The sequence below is a fragment of the Eumetopias jubatus genome, unplaced genomic scaffold (genome assembly GCF_037043125.1).
Source record: "Eumetopias jubatus isolate StellerSeaLion01/CBP00866 unplaced genomic scaffold, mEumJub1_p1.0 scaffold_6, whole genome shotgun sequence".
Lineage (NCBI taxonomy): Eukaryota > Metazoa > Chordata > Mammalia > Carnivora > Otariidae > Eumetopias > Eumetopias jubatus.
The window spans coordinates 24,030,694-24,049,575 of record NW_028274812.1 but is presented as its reverse complement, the minus strand read 5'-3'; positions in this window follow the sequence as shown (position 1 = coordinate 24,049,575).

Here is an 18,882-nt window from a genome sequence, read left to right as displayed (position 1 = left end):
ACTGATCTAAAAATTCAATAAAATTATCATTAAAACCCTACAACCCAGCAATTGCACTATTGGGTATTTACCCCAAAGATACAAATGTAGTGATTTGAAGGGGCACCTGCACCCCGATGTTTATAGCAGCAATGTCCACAATAGCCAAACTATGGAAAGAGCCCAGATGTCCATCAACAGAAGAATGGATAAAGAAGATGTGGTATATATGATGGAATATTACACAGCCATCAAAAAATGAAATCTTGCCATTTGCAATGACGTGGATGGAACAAGAGGGTATTATACTAAGTGAAATAAGTCAATCAAAGAAAGACAATTATCATATGATCTCACTGATATGTGGAATTTAAGAAACAAGGGAGAGGATCATAGGGGAAGAGAGGAAAAAATGAAACAAGATGAAACCAGAGAGGGAGACAAACCATAAGAGACTCTTAATCTCAGGAAACAAATTGAGGGTTGCTGGAGTGGAGTGGGAGGGATGGGGTGGCTGGATGATGGACATTGGGGAGGGTATGTGTTGTGGTGAGTGCTGTGAATTGTGTAAGACTGATGAATCACAGACTTGTACTCCTGAAACAAATAATACAACTATGTTAATAATAAAAAATAAATAAAATAAAATTGAAATATAAAAAAATTATAATTAAAATCCCAATTGGATTTGGGGGAAGCATAAGAATTCATAAAATTAGTCTAAACTTTGCACAAAAGAATACAATAACATAAATAATTCTAGAAAGGAAGACCAAAAAGGAGAACTTTCTTAGCAAATTCAAACACATTTTACACATAAATAATAATTAAACTAGTGTGACACTGGTCTAGAAGGACAAAATAATCAAGGCCTGACCTGAGATTGTCTTAAGCATGTTGATGATTAATCTTTGGAGTGTGTGAAAAAGGTATGAAAGTAAAACAGTAAGGAAAAAGGGTGGGATGCATAGGTATGAGATAAGCTAACCAGAACAATAAGAAATTACCATTTATCCATACAATGGAATATTACTTGGCCATAAAAAAGAAATGAAGTATTGATTCAATCTACAACATGAGTAAAGTTTGAAAACTTTGTGCCAAATGAAAGAATCCAGATACAAAAAGCCATATATTGTAGGATTCCATTTATATGAAACATCCAGAATAGGCAAATCTAGAGACACAGAAAACAGATTAGTATTTGCCAGGATTAAGGGGAAGGGGAAATGGGGAGTGACTGCTGAAAGGCATAGGGTTTTGGGGAATGGATGATGAAATGTTTTGGAATCACATTGTTGTGACTGATGCACAACTTAGTGAAGCTACTAAAAATCGCTGAACTGTACATTGTAAAAAGGTGAAATTTATGGTATGTAAATCATATCTTGATAAAACTCACTACAAATGTATTTTGAACTGTTCCTGTAATAGCTCCTGGAGTAAAAGAAATTATAAAATTTTTAAAAATAGGGGATCAGAGGAGTTTATCAACATACTTCCTATGGAGAAAAGAAATGACTGAAATTGAGATTGTTCTCTCCCTCATTTTTCATTTTCCAAACAGATTTCAGTATTAGAGTAAAAAGTAAAAAACAGAACAAAACAACAACAGCAACAAAAATATGTCTCACATGGATGGATCTTAGACAAGGGAAATAAACAGATTTGAGTAACATTTTTCTTAAATTGTTGGACATAGATTTCATCATCTATTATGAAATATGGATTCTCATGCCAATTTGCCTTCAAACGTTTTTATTATCTATAACATGTATAATTCATTCTCAGTTTATAAATACCAGAGGAGGAAATGAGGGCCTGTTATTTTAGAGAGTGATTCAAAAATGATCCTTAGAACACTCCTTACTTTATCTAGTTTGATTTAAACTATTATCTAAAAGTCCCCCAAGGCAGCTTTTTCCCTGGTACATTTTTATGGCTCTAAACTCAGGCTATTGATCTGATTCTCAGTTGCTGTTTTTCATAACGTAGTTGGAGTGAGTTCAGTTGCTTCACCAGATGCTTTTGGGTATAATTTAAAAAATCTGACTGACATTTTAATAATTATTGTACTCACATCAATAAATGTTATTTAGTACATTTTATAGGGAGATAATAAAGTTAAAATGCATTCAGTTGGCTCAGTTATTAAATGAAATGAGAGAAAATAAAGAGAAGCCAGAATATTTATCCTAACAGACTGTGTCCTCTAATAAAAAAAAATGCCCCATAATGAAATTTAGTCTAACAAATTATACTCTTCATAGAAAATCATGTACACACAAGCATAACTTAACCTTCACACATATAGACACATACATCCCATATTTTATATCATTATCTACCATCAGCATTTCTCCTTCATTTCATTGAATTTCATAAAGAGAACATAAATAATTCCTCTCAGAAAATATGTCATAAATATAATTCACCTTTATATACAATCTTATTATTTGGAATAACTTACGGGAAATACAACTGTTGCTGCTATTAATTTTAGGTTGAGTGTCCTAGTTGCTCACAGCCAGTACACACTGCAGTCATAATCATCTCTAAAATTCCTTCAACCTGGAATAGTCAGAATTTTTTCTATTATATGTATGAAAAGAAGAAGGGATGTAGATGCTACTCAGGCAAGTGGTGGCATAGATAGCATGGACATCTGTTGGGGTTTGTTTGCCAAGAATCTTTGTTCAGCCCTTTGTTCATACATGGTTGGCCAAGAAAGAATATTCTATTGTAGGCATTTTAATCAGAAAGGAACTTAGGTGCTTATAAGTTTCACCCTTGCTAATGAAGGGTTTAGTTATTTACTTACTGAATTTTCTAAAAAAGTGGGTCCTGGATGGGCCTCCTAGAGTGACTCACAGAATGATACAGAATATACCACTAAAGCAGTTATTCTCTCCAAGGTTGCCACTGTATACTACAAGAAAAAGCATCACACAGAAATCACTTCTGGGGAAGCTGGAGAGTGGATATTAGAAAGATGCTTCAGAGGGAAAGAAAAAAAAAAACTTCACATTTTCATGATATTGTCAGTGGGAATACCCAAAAATTACAAGAAGATGGCTTCCTTCCTTCTAAATTTTGCTTCGGTGAATCTAATGTTAAGATATAATTCATACTCAATACCCTCACTGCAAGGAACTCTTGGAGATATAATTTTAGCTTTTCAATTTCTACAAATAGGAGGCTGGAATAAAGTTTGAGGGAACCAATCCGAAATATCTATTTTACTTTCTTTTGGGAAAGAAAATCTCTCCTTCCTGAGCAATCTATTCCATTATTTCAGTGTGTTTACATCTCTTTCCTCTGCCCCAGTGACTACATAACCAGGCAATCAAAGGATCACTCTTTCATGCTTTCACAGTTGCAGAGAGCCAGAGTACTCTCAAGGAGTTTTCTCACAAAGTGATGGAGGGGAGGCCATATATCTGTTCTAATTGCTATATGCTGTATATGACTAACAGGCTGCTAGTGGTCACTGTGTGTCCATATAGACACACTCGCTCAAAGAGACACAGAAATGGAGACCAGATTACCTCATTTGAGTCTCTAAATCCAGTGTTCCTCATTCCAGGGGTATTAGATACATAAACCAACACATTTTCCTTTTTTCTTGAGCTGTCTTCAGTTTGGCTTCAGTCTCTTTCAAGTGAAAGAAGCCTGATTAATACACTCCCCTTTGCTATGTCATCTTCCGATATATGTGCCTAACAGAATTCCTGGCACATGTTTGTTCATTTGTTCCACTGTATGGATGGATGGATTGACAGTCTGTAGTGTTATGTTTAGGTCCTTAATAAAGGCACAGTTTTCAGAAATATGAGTGTACTCGTTTTCTTACATTTCTGCCTGTAGTGCTGTTATCACTTCAAAAACATTCACTAAATCAGTGCTATAAAATGATATACAATAGTTATTAATTTTGAATTTTCCTGATTAACAGGAAATATGAATATCTTATATGTTCACTGGACACTTGGTTTTGCTCATCTATATATCACCTATTATATTTAACAAATTTTAGTACATTGTCTTTATATTGTTGATAATTATGTAAACTTTGTGTGTTAAAAAAGAATACTTCATCTCCCATTTATAGAATATTTTCACCATCTAATTTATTTTTAAGAATTTTTATGGCATAAAAATATAATTTTTAAAAATTCAAGTATATTGACTTTGTCAATTGTTTGTACTGCATCTTGACCAAAACAAGCTACACCAATAACACCAATAACAGTATCCTAAATTGTCTTTTTTTAATGCTTTGTATTTTATGATCAATATTTGTGATCCACATTGAATATATTTAAGCATTTTTAGATAGGGACACACTTTATACCTCTACATTACCATCCTTTTCCTAGGGAATTGAAATATATTTGTCAAATGTCAAATTGTTTCATTTACCTGTATCTACTTTCAAAGGCTACAGTCAAGGGGCACCTGGGTGGCTCATTTGGTTAAGCATCTGCCTTCAGCCCAGGTCATGATCCTGGGGGTCCTGGGATCAAGCCCTACATTAGGCTCCCTACTCAGTGGGGAGCCTGCTTCTCCCTCTGCCTCTGTTGCTCCCCTGCTGTGCTCTCTCTCTCACTCTCTCTAATAAATAAAATCTTTAAAAAAAAAGCTACAGTCAGTACTAATGATATGTGTCTAGTTCTCTGCAAATATGCAATTTTTATTATAATATGTTTCAGTAACTGAAATGACAAGCACTCCACCACTATTTTCCTTTTCTATGATTTGGTAAGTCTCAGTCTTTTATTCTTCTATTTGAAAATTAACATTTGAAATCTAAAAGTGTTGGAATTTTAATTAGAACTTCAGAAAATGAATATATTATTCTCTGGAAAATTGACATTTTTATCTTATTCAGGATTCCTCTATAGGAATACAACATCTTTCCATTTGTACAACAATTGCTTTAAGGTTTTCAATGAAATTGTATTGTTTTCTTCCTTTAGGTCCTAAACATTGTTGTTAAGTCTATTATTAATAATGAAAACTTTATTTCTAATCTAGATAGAATAGTTTCTTCACTTTCTATATCTAGTTGTAGATAAATAACATAAAAGAAAACTATTTTAAAAATGGTGTTCATGGGGCACCTGGGTGGCTCAGTGGGTTAAGCATCCGACTCTTGATTTCAGCTCTGGTCATGATCTCAGGCTTATCAGATCGAACCCACCCCCTCAACTCCCCCAACCCTCCAAACCCCCCCTACTCTGAGTTGGGCTCTGTGCTCAGCAGGGAGTCTACTTGAGATTATCTGTCTCCCTCTCCCTCTGCACCACTGACTGACCCACTGCCACGTCTCTCTCTCAAATAAATAATCTTCTTATTCTTTTAAAGAAATGGCATTTGCCTTGTTTTCTGCCACCTTGGTGACTTCCCTTTTATTCAGTTTTTTTCAATTTACCTGAAAAATCTTTCATTTTATAGACACGTTATCAGCAAAAATGAAATAGATTAACCTCCTCTTTTCCAATATTAATATATCCAGATAGGTTGAACAGTATTAACCCTACTGGCATCCCTACACTATCACTGACTATTGTACTTAAATACTATTGAAACCAGAATTTTTCATTGGTGTTGCTGTTGCAATGGAGATAAACTTGCTATTAAAAATCTAATTTATTTTGGGGTGCCGGGGTGGCTCAGTTGGTTAAGCATTTGTCTTTGGCTCGGGTCATGATCCCAACGCCCTGGGATTGAGCCCCGCATCAGACTCTGTGATCGGCCTGGAGCCTGCTTCTCCCTCTCCCTCTGCCCCCACCCCCTGCTTGTGATCTCTCTCTCTCTCTCTGTCAAATAAATAAATAAAATCTTTAAATTAAAAAAATTTAAAAATATATAATTTAAAGTTGTTTATTCATTTTCCTATTTCTCTGTGTATTACTTTTAGTATTTTCATTTTCCTAAAAAGTTACTGGTTTTATCAAAATCTGATTTATTGAACTAAATGTGTTCATAGCATTCTTTGTATTTTTAAAAATATGATCTCTCCTATGTGCAGCTTTGTTTTATTCTTTGTTCCTAATATCATTTATATATGATTTTTCTTCTATTGCTAATAATCTTTGTAGAGTTGGGACTATTTTTTTAAGATTTTATTTATTTGAGAGAGAGAGAGAGAGCACACACACGAGCAAGGGGAGGGGAAGGGCAGAGGGAGAGAGAGAAGCAGACACCCCGCTCATCAAGGAGCCTTATGCTGGGCTCCATGTGGAGCTCCATCCCAGGACCCTGGGATTATGACCTGAGCCAAAGGCAGATGATTGACTGAGCCACCCAAGCGCCCCAAGTTAGGACTAATTTTTTAGTCCTCTGAAGAAACTAACTTTTTAAAAAACTGTTGACCATCTCTATTGTTAATTTGTTTCAAAGTCTCTTTTAATTTTTTTTTATTTCTTTCTTCATATTTTATTTTAGTTTACTCTGTGGTTACTTAGTTTTGTGACTACCTAACTAATTAATTTTATATTCTAATTACATCCACTGAAAATATACATGTCTCTATAATTGCTATTTTAGTCATCACTTTTATATGTATTGATTTAATATATAAATTCCAAATATTTTTAAGTCTCCACTGTTTCCTCAATCATAAATTATTTAGCACTTATACATTTCTAAATGATTAATTCATCTATTATTTTGCTATCGCTTTCTAATTTTATGTACTAATGGGGAGAGTATATGACCAATAATATAGAAATTCTTTAGAATTTCTTGAGACTTATTTCTTTGGCCTAGGACATGTTCAACTACAAATGGATCCTCTGTTTTAAGTTTAGGATTTTATATATGTTAATTATATCATGCATGCTCATTTTGTTGTTCAAATATTCTACATCATAACATTTCTTGATTGATCTATTTCTGACAGAAATATAACAAAATATGAACAGTGTGGCTTTTTCTATTTCTTTTTGTATTTCTTTTTGTTTTTATTTTATTATGTTATGTTAATAACCATACATCATTAGTTTTTGATGTGGTGATCCACTACTCATTGTTTTCATATAACACTCAGTGTTCCATGCAGTACGTGCCCTCCTTAATACCCATCACCAGGCTAACCCATCCTCTACCCCCTCCCCTCTAAAACCCTGTTTGTTTCTCAGAGTCTGTAGTCTCTCATGGTTCATCTTTCCCTCCAATTTCCCCCCCCTTCATTTTTCCCTTCTTTCTTCTAACATCCTCCATACTACTCTTTATGTTCCACAAATAAGTGAAACCATATGATAATTGACTTTCTCTGCTTCACTTATTTCACTTAGCATAATCTCCTCCAGTCCCATCCATGTTGATGTAAAAGTTGGGTATTCATCCTTTCTGATGGCTGAGTAATATTCCATTGTATATATGGACCACATCTTCTTTATCCATTCATCTGTTGAAGAGCATCTTGGCTATTTCCAGTTTGGCTATTGTGGACATTGCTGCTATGAACGTTGGGGTGCATATGGCCCTTCTTTTCACTACATCTGTGTCTTGGGGTAAATACCCTGGAGTGCAATTGCTAGGTCATAGAGGGCTCTATATTTAATTTTTTGAGGAATCTCCACACTGTTTTCCAAAGCGACTGTACCAATTTGTATTCCCACCAACAGTGTAAGAGGGTTCCCCTTTCTCCACAGCCTCTCCAACATTTGTTTCTTGCCTTGTCAATTTTTGCCATTCTAACTAGTATAAGGTGGTATCTCAATGTGGTTTTGATTTGAATTTCCTTGTGATGAACATTTTTTCATGTGTCTGTTGGCCATTTGTATGTCTTCTTCACAGAAGTGTCTGTTGGTGTCTTCTGCCCATTTTTTGACTTATTTTTTGGGGCGGTGTTGAGTTTGAGAAGTTCTTTATAGATCTTAGATACCAGCCCTTTATCTGTAGTGATATTTCCAAATATCTTCTCCCATTCTGTGGGGGCCTCTTTGTTTTGTTGACTGTTTCCTTTGCTGTGCAGAAGCTTTTTATCTTGATGAAGTTCCAAAAGGTCATTTTTGCTTTTATTTCACTAGCTTTTGGAGATGTATCTTGAAAGAAGTTGATGTGGTCAATGTCAAAGAGGTTACTGCCTATGTTTTTCTCTAGGATTTTGATGGATTCGTGTCTCACACTGAGGTCGTTCACCCATTTTGAGTTTATCTTTGTGTATGGTGTTAAGAGAATGGTCGAGTTTCATTCTGATTGTGGCTGTCCAATTTTCCCAACACCATTTATTGAATGGATGGCTTTTTTCCATTGCATATTTTTTCCTGCTTTATCAAAGATTATTTAATCATAGAGTAGGGGGTCCATATCTGTGCCTTCTATTCTGTTCCACTAGTTTATAGGTCCGTTTTTGTGCCAGTACCAATACTGGTGATCAATGCTTTATAACAGCTTGAAATCAGGCAACGTGGTGATGCCCCCAGCTTTGTTTTTCTTTTTCAACATTTCCTTGGCAATTCAGGGTCTTTTCTGATTCCATATAAATTTTAGGATTGTTTGTTCCAGCACTTTGAAAAATGTCATTGGAATTTTGATCTGGATGGCATCTAAAGTATAGATTGATCTGGGTAGCATAGACGTTTTAATGTTTATTCTTCTTTTTAAATTTTTTTATTGTTATGTTAAACACCATACATTACATCATTAGTATTTGATGTAGTGTTCCATGATTCATTGTTTGTGCATAATGTGGAGCACCCAGTGCTCCATGCAGAATGTGCCCTCTTTAATACCCATCACCAGGCTAACACATCCCCCCATCCTCCTCCCTCTAGAACCCTCAGGTTGTTTTTCAGAGTCCATCGTGTCTCATGGTTCGTCTTCCCCTCCGACTTACTCCCCTTCATTCTTCCCCTCCTGCTATCTTCTTTTTCTTTTTTCTTAACATATGTTGCATTCTTTGTTTCAGAAGTACAGATCTGTGATTCAACAGTCTTGAACAATTCACAGCGCTCACCATAGCATATACCCTACCCAATGTCTATCACCAGGCCACCCTATCCATCCCACCCCCCAACCACTCCAGCAACACTCAGTTTGGTTCCTGAGATTAAGAATTCCTCTTATCAATGAGGTCATATGATATATGTCTTTCTCTATTGACTTATTTCACTCAGCATAACACCCTCCAGTTCCATCCACATCATTGCAAATGGCAAGATCTCATTCCTTTATATGGATTGAATAATAGTCCATTGTGTATATATACCACATCTTCTCTATCCATTCATCTGTCGATGGACATCTTGGCTCTATCAAGAGTTTGGCTATTGTGGACATTGCTGCTATAAACATTGGGGTGCACGTACCCCTTCGGATCCCTACATTTGTATCTTTCCGGTAAATACCCAGTAGTGCAACTGCTGGATCGTATGGTAGCTCTATTTCCAACTGTTTGAGGAACATCCATACTGTTTTCCAGAGTGGCTGCACCAGCTTGCATTCCCACCAACAGAGTAGGAGAGTTCCCCTTTCTCTGCATCTCCGCCAACATTTGTCGTTTCCTGACTTGTTAATTTTAGCCATTCTGACTGGTGTGAGGTGGTATCTCATTGAGGTTTTGATTTGGATTTCCCTGATGCAGAGCGATGTTGAGCACTTTTTCATGTATCTGTTGGCCATTTGGATGTCTTCTTTGGAAAAATGTCTGTTCATGTCTTCTGCCCATTTCTTGATTGGGTTATTTGTTCTTTGGGTGTTGAGTTTGATAAGTTCTTTATAGATTTTGGATACTAGCCCTTTATCTGATATGTCATTTGCAAATATTTTCTCCCATTCTGTCGGTTGTCTTTTGGTTTTGTGGACTGCTTCTTTTGCTGTGCAAAAGCTTTTTATCTTGATGAAATCCCAATAGGACATTTTTGCTCTTGCTTTCCTTGCCTTTGGCGATCTTTCTAGGAAGAAGTTTCTGCGGCTAAGGTCAAAGAAGTTGCTACCTGTGTTCTCCTTTAAGATTTTGATGGACTCCTGTCTCACGTTTAGGTCTTTCAACCATTTGCAGTCAATTTTTGTGTGGGGTGTAAGGAAATGGGTCCAGTTTCATTCTTCTGCATGTGGCTGGCCAAATTTCCCAACACCATTTGTTGAAGAGACGGTCTTTTTCCATCGGACATTCTTTCCTGCTTTGTCAAAGATTAGTTGACCATAGAGTTGAGGGTCCATTTCTGGGCTCTCGATTCTGTACCATTGATCTGTCTGTTTTTGTGCCGGTACCATACTGTCTTGATGATGACAGCTTTGTAATAGAGCTGGAAGTCTGGAATTGTGATGCTGCCAGCTTTGCTTATCTTTTTCAATATTCCTCTGGCTATTCGGGGTCTCTTCTGGTTCCATACAAATTTTAGGATTATTTGTTCCATTTCTTTGAAAAAAGTGGATGGTATTTTGATGGGCATTGCATTGAATGTGTAGATTGTTCTAGGTAGCATTGACCTCTTCACAATGTTTGTTCTTCCAATCCATGAGCATAGAACGTTTTTCCATTTTTTTGTGTCTTCTTCAATTTCTTTCATGAGTATTTTTAGTTTTCTGAGTCCAGATCCTTTGCCTCTTTGGTTAAATTTATTCCTAGGTATCTTATGGTTTTGGGTGCAATTGTAAATGAAATCGACTCCTTGATTTGTCTCTCTTCTGTCCTGTTGTTGGTGTATAGGAATGCCACTGATTTCTGTGCATTGATTTTATATCCTGCCACTTTACTGAATTCCTGTATGAGTTCTAGCAGTTTTGGGGTGGAGTCTTTTGGGTTTTCCACATAAAGTATCATATCATCTACAAAGAGTGAGAGTTTGACTTCCTCTTTGCCGATTTGGATGCCTTTGATTTCTTTTTGTTGTCTGATTGCTGTGGCGAGGACTTCTAATACTATGTTGAATAGCAGTGGTGATAGTGGACATCCCTGCTGCATTCTGACCTTAGGGGAAGAGCTCTCAGCTTTTCCCCATTGAGAATGACATTCGCTGCAGGCTTTTCATAGATGGCCTTTATGATATTGAGGTATGTACCGTCTATCCCTATACTCTGAAGAGTTTTGATCAAGAAAGGATGCTGTACTTTGTCAAATGCTTTTTCTGCATCTATTGAGAGGATCATATGATTCTTGTTCTTTCTTTTGATAATGTCTTGTATCACGTTGATTCATTTGCGGATGTTGAAACAACCTTGCAGCCCAGGGATAAATCCCACTTGGTCATGGTGAATAATCCTTTTAATGTACTGTGGGATCCTATTGGCTAGTATTCTGGTGAGAATTTTTGCATCCATGTTCATCAAGGATATTGGTCTGTAGTTCTCCTTTTTGATGGGGTCTTTGTCTAGTTTGGGGATCAAGGTAATGGTGGCCTCAAAAAATGAGTTTGGAAGTTTTCTTTCCATTTCTATTTTTAGAACAGTTTCAGGAGAATAGGTATTAATTCTTCTTTAACTGTTTGATAAAATTCCCCTGGGAAGCCATCTGGCCCTGGGCTTTTTTTGTTGGGAGATTTTTGATGACTGCTTCAATTTCCTTAGTGGTTATAGGTCTGTTCAGGTTTTCTATTTCTTCCTGGTTCAATTTTGGTAGTTGATACATCTCTAGGAATGCACCCATTTCTTCCAGGTTATCTAATTTGCTGACATAGATTTGCTCATAGTATGTTCTTATAATTGTTTATATTTCTTTGGTGTTGGTTGTGATCTCTCCTCTTTCGTTCATGATTTTGTTGATTTGGGTCATTTCTCTTTTCTTTTGGATAAGTCTGGCCAGGGGTTTATCAATCTTGTTCATTCTTTCAAAGAACCAGTTCCTAGTTTCGTTGATCTGTTCTACTGTTCTTTTGGTTTCTATTTCATTGATTTCTGCTCTGATCTTTATGATTTCTCTTCCCTTGCTGGGTTTAGGCTTTATTTCCTGTTCTTTCTCCAGCTCCTTTAGGTGTAGGGTTAGTTTGTGTATTTGAGACTTTTCTTGTTTCTTGAGAAAGGCTTGTAGTGCTATATATTTTCCTCTTAGGACTGCCTTTGCTCCATCCCAAAGATTTTGAACAGTTGTGTTTTCATTTTCATTGGTTTCCATGAATTTTTTAATTCTTCTTTAATTTCCTGGTTGACCTATTCATTCCTTAGTAGGATGCTCTTTAGCCTCCATGTATTTGAGTTCTTTCCAACTCTCCTCTTGTGATTGAGTTCTAGTTTCAAAGCATTGTGGTCTGAAAATATGCAGGGAATGATCCCAGTCTTTTGGTACTGGATGAGACCTGATTTGTGACCTAGGATGTGATCAATTCTGGAGAATGTTCCATGGGCACTAGAGAAGAATATGTATTCCGTTGCTTTGGGATGGAATGTTCTGAATATGTCTGTGAAGTCCATTTGGTCCAGTGTGTCATTTAAAGTCTTTATTTCCTTGTTGATCTTTTGCTTAGATGATCTGTCCATTTCAGTGAGGGGGGTGTTAAAGTCCCCCACACGATTATTGTATTGTTGTCAATGTGTTTCTTTGCTTTTGTTATTAATTGCCTTATATAATTGGCTGCTCCCATGTTCGGGGCATAGATATTTACCATTGTTAGATCTTCTTGTTGGATAGACCCTTTAAGTAGGATATAGTGTCCTTCTTCATCTCTTATTGCAGTCTTTGTTTTAAACTCTAATTAGTCTGATATAAGGATTGCCACTCCAGCTTTCTTTTGGTGTCCATTAGCATGGTAAATTGTTTTCCACGCCCTCACTTTCAGTCTGGGGGTGTCTTTGGGTCTAAAATGAGTCTCTTGCAGACAGCATATCGATGGGTCTTTTTTTTTAATCCAATCTGATAGCCTGTGTCTTTCGATTGGGCCATTTAGCCCATTTACATTCAAGGTAACTATTGAAAGATATGAATTTAGTGCCATTGTATTGCCTGTGAGGTGACTGTTACTGTATATTGTCTGTGTTCCTTTCTGATCTATGCTGCTTTTAGGCTCTCTATTTGATTAGAGGATGCCTTTCAATATTTCTTGTAGGGCTAGTTTCGTGTTTGCAAATTCCTTTAGTTTTTGTTTGTCCTGGAAGCTTTTATCTCTCCTTCAATTTTGAATGACAGCTTAGCTGGAAATAGTATTCTTGACTGCATATTTTTCTCATTTAGTGCTCTGAAGATATCATGCCAGTCCTTTCTGGCCTGCCAGGTCTCTGTGGATAGGTCTGTTGCCAATCTAATATTTCTACCATTATAGGTTACATATCTCTTCTCCCGAGCTGCTTTCAGGATTTTCTTTTTGTCTCTGAGACTCGTAAGTTTTACTATTAGATGTCAGGGTGTTGACCTATTTTTATTGATTTTGAGAGGGGTTCTCTGTGCCTCCTGGATATTGATGCCTATTTCCTTCCTCACATTAGGGAAGTTCTCTGCTATTATTTGCTCCAATATACCTTCTGCCCCTCTCTCTCTTTCTTCTTCTTCTGGGATCCCAATTATTCTAATGTTGTTTCATCTTATTGTATCACTTATCTCTCAAATTCTGCCCTCGTGATCCTGTAGTTGTTTCTCTCTCTTTTTCTCGGCCTCTTTATTTTCCATCATTTGGTCTTCTATATCACTGATTCTCTCTTCTGCCTCATTGATCCTAGCAGTTAGTGCCCCCATTTTTCATTGCACCTCATTAATAGCCTTTTTGATTTCGACTTGGTTAGATTTTAGTTCTTTTATTTCTCCAGAAACATTTTTCTAATAACTTCCACGCTTTTTTCAAGCCCAGCTAGTATCTTTAAAGTCATGATTCTGAACTCTAGGTCCGACATCGTACTAATGTCCGTATTGAGTAGGTCTGTGGCTGATGGTACTACCTCTTGTTCTTTTTGCTGTGGTGATGTTTTTCGACTTGTCATTTTGTCCAGAGGAGAATAGATGAATGAGAGAACAAAATGCTAAAACAGGTTAACAATGTCCCCAGCAAATATACTCTATACAAATCAGAAAAGACCTGAAACCAGGGGAAACAAAGGGAAAGAAAGAAGAAAGAGGGAAAAAAAACAAAAAGAAAAAGAAAAAGATAAAAACAAAAACAGAACAATACAAAAAAAAAAACAGATATTGATCAAATATGATCAGCCTAGTGCATAGATCAGTGCCACACACTAGATTTTGGGTGTATTTTGGTCTTTTAGAAAAAAAGTGCCTCCTAAAATTTTAAAGGAAGAAAGACTTATATATGTACTAAATAAGGGTTGATACAATGAGGGGATGGAAGATGAGTATAAAGATGAAAATTATAAAAGATTTTATAAAAGGAATTGGTAAGAAGTTGTTTGAAAAAGAAAGAAGATTAAAAAAAAAAGAAAAAAAAGGAAGAGAATGTGATCAGGCAGGAGACTAGAACATAGCCATACACTAGTGATTTAGGGTATATTTTGATCTGTTAGAAGAAACTGTATCTCAAAATTTTAAAGAGAGAACCACTTATATATATATGCCAAAAATAAGGGTAACTACTATGAAGGAATAAAATATGACTCTAAAAATGAAAAATAAAAAATATTTTTTTAAAAAAGGGATTGATAAGATGTTGGTTGAAAAAGGGAAAAAGAAAAATTTAAAAAAAAACGTAAAAAAATTAACTTTGAAAAACTAATGTATCGTGGTAAAAAAGCCATGAATTCTATGTGCAGTATTCCCCTAGCGCTGGAGTTCTCCCATTCTCCTTGATCAGTAAACTTGGTCTTGGCTTGCTGGCTGTTCGTGCTGATCTTCTGGCGAAGGGGCCTGTTGCCGTGGTTCCCAAGTGTCTTTGCCGGAGGTGGAATTGCCCCGCCCTTGTCGGTCCAGGCTAAGCAAGCTGCTCCGGTTTGCTCTCAGGAGCTTTTGTTCCCTGCAAGCTCTGGGTACAGCTTTGGAGGACCAGGGTGAAAATGGTGGCCTCCCACTCTTCACCTGGAGGAGCTGAGAACTCAGGGCCCTGCTCCTCAGTGCGCCCCCAGAGAAAAGCAGTCAATCACTGCCGTCTCCCTGGTCTCCGGCCACACTCCGTGCTCACCCGGCCAGTGACCGAGCGTTTCTATCTCTAGCACCCGACCCTGTGTGGAGTCTCCAAACCCAGCAGATCCCTGCAGTGCGCTCCCTCACCACTCCTCCCAGGGGATGAATGGGAGTCTCCCCAGCTCTCGGCTTGTTGGGTCCCTGCTGGAGGAAAAGTGGCCCGACTGGGCCGCGGATCACAGTTTATGGCAACCCCGAGCTGAGAGCTCACGCCTCGGCTCCGTCTGTGTAGCCAGCTTCCCCTCTCCAATATGTGGGAGCTCTGCCGCACTCAGGCACCCCCGGTTTTTCTGTGACCCCGAGGGTCCTGAGACCACACTGTCCCATGAGGGTTCCACCCCCCGCTTAGCCACTAGAGCGACGTCCTTCAGCGGAGCCCACTTCTTAAAAGTTCCGATTTTGTGCTCCGTGGCTCTATCACTCACCAGAAGCAGCCGATGGAGGCCCCCTCCCCCGCCGTCTATCCTCCCGAATATCACCTCGGATTCACTTCTCCTCACGTCCTACCTTCCAGTAAGTGGTCGCTTCTCTGTTCAGAGAGTTGTTGCTACTCTCTTCTTCGATCTCCTGTTGAGTTCATAGGTGTTCAGAATGGTTTGATCCCTATTCAGCTGAATTCCTGAGACCAGACGAAATCCAGGTCTCCTACTCCTCCGCCATCTTGCTCCGCTCCCCTTAAAGTTTATTCTTCTGATTCATGAGTATGGAATGTTTTTCCATCTTTTTGTGTCTTCTTCAATTTCTTTCATGAGTGTTCTGTAGTTCCTAGAGTATAGATCCTTCACCTCTTTGGTTAGATATATTCCGAGGTACCTTATGGTTTTTGGTGCTATTGTAAATGGAATTGTTTCTCTAATTTCTCTTTCTACAGTTGCATTGTTAGTGTATAAGAAAGCAACTGATTTCTGTGCTTTGGTTTTGTTCCTGCCACATTACTGAATTGCTGTATGAGTTCTAGTAATTTGGGGGTGGAGTCTTTGGGTTTTCCACATAAAGTATCATGTCGTCTGCGAAAAGAGAGAGTTTTGACTTCTTCTTTGCCAATTTGAATACCTTTTATTTCTTTTTGTTGTCTGATTGCTGTTGCTAGGACTTCTAGTATTATGTTGAATAATAGTGGCGAGAGTGGACATCTTGACGTGTTCTTGATCTTAAGGGAAAGGCTCTCAGCTTTTCCCCATTGAGGATGATATTCGCTGTGGATTTTTCATAGATGGATTTTGTGAACTTGACGAATGTTCCCTCTATCCCTACACTCTGAAGAGTTTTAATCAGGAAAGGATGCTGTATTTTGTCAAATGTTTTTTCTGCATCAATTGAGAGGACAATATGGTTTTTGTCCTCTTATTAATGTGTTCTATCACACTAATTGATTTGCGAATGTTGAACCACCCTTGCATCCTGGGAATAAATCCCACTTGATCATGGTGGATGATCCTTTTAATGTACTGTTGGATCCTATTAGCTAGGAATTTGTTGAGGATTTTGGAATCCATATTCATCAGGGATATCGGTCTGAAATTCTCCTTTTTGATGGGGTCTTTGCCTGGTTTGGGGATTAAGGTAATGCTGGCCTCATAGAATAAGTCTGGAAGGCTTTCCTTCTGTTTCTATTTTTTGAAACAGCTTCAGAAGAATAGGTATTATTTCTTCTTTGAATGTTTGGTAGAATTCCCCAGGGAATCCATCAGGCCATGGACTCTTGTTTTTTCAGAGGTTTTAGATCACTGCTTCAATCTCATTACTGTTATTGACCTATTCAGGTTTTCAATTTCTTCCTGTTTCAGTCTTGGCAGTTTATAGGTTTCTAGGAAGGCATCCATTTCATCCAGATTGCAATGTTTATTGGCATATAGTTGTTGATAGTAATTTCTAATAATTGTTTTTATTTCCTTGGTGTTAGTCGTGATCTCTCCCCTTTCATTCGTAATTTTATTAATTTGGGTCCTTTTTCTTTTCTTTTGGATAAGTCTGGCCAGTGGTTTATTGATCTTATTAATTCTTTCAAAAAACCAGCTTCTAGTTTTGTTGATCTGATCTACTGTGTTTCTGGTTTCTAATTTGTTGATCTCTGCTCTAATCTTATTTCTCTTCTAATGTATGACTTAGGCATCGTTTGTTGCTTTTTTTCTAGTTTAAGGTGTAGAGTTACTTGGTGAATTAGGGATTTTTCTTTTTTTTTTTTTTTGACTGAGGCTCGGATGGCTATGTATTTCCCCCTTAGGACCACCTTTGCAGTATCCCATAGGTTTTGGACCAATGTGTTTTCATTCTCACTGGTTTCAATGAATTGTTTAAGTTCTTCTTTGATTTCCTGGTTGGCTCAAACATTCTTGAGCAGAGTGGTCTTTAGCTTCCAAGTGTTTGAATTTCTGCCAAGTTTTTTTCTTGTGATTGAATTCTAGTTTTAAAGCATTATGGTCTGAGAATATGCAGGGAATAATCTCAATCTTTTGGTATCATTTGAGACCTGATTTGTGACCCAGTATGTGGTCTATTCTGGAGAAAGTTCCATGTGCGCTAGAGAAGAATGAGTATTCTGTTGTTTTTGGATGGAATGTTCTGTATATACATATGAGGGCCATCTGGTCCAGTGTGTCATTCAAAACTCTTGTTTCTTTGCTGATTTTCTGCTTAGATGATCTGTCTGTTGCTGAGAGTGGAGTATTGAGGTTTCCTATAATTAACGTATTGTTATCAATATCACTCTTTATTTTGGTTAACAGTTGGCTTATGTAAATGGCTGCTCTCATGTTGGGGGTGTAGATATTTACAATTGTTAGATCTTCTTGTTGGATAGACCCTTTAAGAATGATATAGTGCCCTTCTGTGTCTCTAACTACAGTCTTTAGTTTAAAATCTAACTTGTCTGATATAAGAATTGCTACCCCAGCCTTCTTTTGAGGTCCGTTGGCATGGAAGATGGATCTCCATCCCTTCACTTTCAGTCTGGATGTATTTTTAGGTTCAAAACGAGTCTCTTGTAGACAGCATATGGATGGGTCCTGTCTTTTTATCCAATCTGCTACCCTGTGCCGTTTTATGGGAGTATTTAGGCCATTCACGTTGAGAGTGATTATTGAAAGATATGAATTAATTGTCATCATGTTGCCTGTGAAGACATTGTTTTTATAGATTGTCCCTGTAAATTTCTGTTCTATATCACTCTTGGGGTCTTTCTCCTTTTATAGAACCCCCCTTAGTATTTCTTGCAAGGCCGGCTTAGTGGTCACATATTCTTTCAGTTTCTGCCAGTCCTGGAAGCTCTGCATCTCTCCATCCATTCTAAATGATAGCCTTGCCAGATAAAGTATTCTTGGCTGCATGTTCTTCTCGTTTAGTACCCTGAATATGTCTTGCCAGGGCTTTCTGGCTTGCCAGGTCTCTTTGGATAGGTCTGACGTTATTCGGGTGTCCCTCCCTCTGTATGTAAGGAATCTCTTCCCCCAACTGCCCTTAAGATGGTTTCCTTGATTCTAAAATTTGCGAGTTTTACTATTACATTCTGGGGTGTTGGTCTGTTTTCCTTGATCATAGGAAGGGTCCTCTCTGCCTCTAGGACACGAATGTTTGTTTCATTCCCCAGATTAGGGAAGTTCTCAGCCACGATTTGCTCAAATATATCTTCTAGTTCTCTCTCTCTTCACCCCCTCAGGGATTCCAGTAATTCTGACATTGGAACGTTTCATGTTGTCACTTATTTCTCTGATTCTATTTTCATGGATTCTGAGTTGTTTTTCCCTGGCTTCTTATTTTCCCTTTTTGTCTATTAATTGGTCTTCGAGGTCACTAATTTATTCTTCTGGCTCACTTACCCTAGCTGTTAGATTATCTAGATTAGATTGGATCTCATTGATAGCATTTTTAAATTCTGCCAATTCAGCTTTCATTTCTGCCCT